This window comes from Thermobia domestica, chromosome 5, assembly GCF_964235325.1.
Source record: "Thermobia domestica chromosome 5, izTheDome1.hap1.1, whole genome shotgun sequence".
Classification (NCBI taxonomy): domain Eukaryota; kingdom Metazoa; phylum Arthropoda; class Insecta; order Zygentoma; family Lepismatidae; genus Thermobia; species Thermobia domestica.
The window spans coordinates 76,028,950-76,030,271 of record NC_137458.1 but is presented as its reverse complement, the minus strand read 5'-3'; the positions used below and the strand labels follow the sequence as shown (position 1 = coordinate 76,030,271).

Sequence of the window (1,322 nt, the reverse complement as noted above, 5' to 3'; positions counted from 1 at the left end):
GTCAGTTTCGTTTCATCTTAGTATTCTCAGCCGTTTCTGATTTATAAGCATGGACGTTTTATCTGATACACTACCCAATGTTTGCGGCCATTTTGAAAATGGTGGCCAAATCTAAAACTGTTTCCTACAAACGTTGTTCCGCATTTCAAGGACTACCAAATGTTTGAAAATTTGAACCCCTGGGACACTTTAAAGGACAGCCCTGGGGTTAGATCCTCACCATGTGATGTGCCTATCACATTTTCCTATCTCAGTTTGTGTTTCATCATATTATTCTCAGCCGTTTCTGTTCTATAAGCACTGGACATTTCATCTTATAAAGAACCCACTTTTTGAAGACCATATTTAAAACTGTTGCCCAATCGAAAATTGTTCCCTGCAAACGTAGTTTCGTTTTTCAAGAACTACAGAGTGAGAAATGATTGTATACATGTTTTGAGTTGCAAATTTGAAGTTAGTCCCTAGTTCCCCTTTAAGGAGTGCTCTGGGGTCATCACAACAACACCAGGTGATGTGCCTAATGCAATTTTGCTAACAGTTTTTTTTCATCTTTTTATTCTCAGCCGTTTCTTATTTATAAGCACTGGACGTTTAACCTGAAAAACCCTATATATATTCCAGTAGAGTTATTGAATTTTCTTTTAGAATGCATTCCGTAGTCATTCCATGAAGAAATGATCTGCTTGTTTGAGTCAGTAGTAAGGCCATCTTAAGGCACTCTTGGTTATGCATGGGGGGCGCGGTGGCTCAATGGTAGAGCGTTCACCTCTGGTGCTTGGGGTCCCTGGTTCGATCCCAGCCCGCGCCAAGTGAACTTTGTGGTGGGCAAACGCCGTGCTCGTGGGTTTTCTCGGGGTTCTCCCGTTTCCTCCCACTTTCTTCATTCCACCTTTTCACTCATCTCTCATTATCACCGTCTCCTTTAGCCTAACCGGCATAAGCGTGTGACGCAAAACTCAAAGATTTCATTTCATTTTCTTGGTTATGCAATGTAGAGGACCATGTACCATAGCGTTAGTGCGAATGTGTTAGGGATAGTTTGGCCCGATTATTGCGTCACCTAATAAAATTTTGCTTATGCTTACTCAGGGGCGAGAACCCAGGATACATAAGATTACCTTGATTTACTTCAGGAGAGGCTTATAGGATCCCGTTTTCTTTAACAGCTGTAAATACTTAACTGCAGAAGGTTTTTAAGAAACCTACCCAATTATCTTTAATGAGACCATATTGTTAAATGATTAAGTACAATGGTTCACTCCTCAAATTTGAGAGTTTTTCTCATTTCTTTTGATGAGTATCAATGATTATTTTCGGAGGTT

The 1,322-nt window shown here is 40.2% G+C and overlaps 1 non-coding gene across 1 annotated transcript; it reads left to right on the top strand.

The window, feature by feature from the left end:
* The first annotated feature begins 736 nt into the window (after nucleotides 1–736).
* On the top strand, nucleotides 737–808 carry TRNAQ-CUG (transfer RNA glutamine (anticodon CUG)). The gene has a single exon. It is a non-coding gene; the product is annotated as a tRNA-Gln (tRNA).
* Nucleotides 809–1,322: the final 514 nt, after the last annotated feature.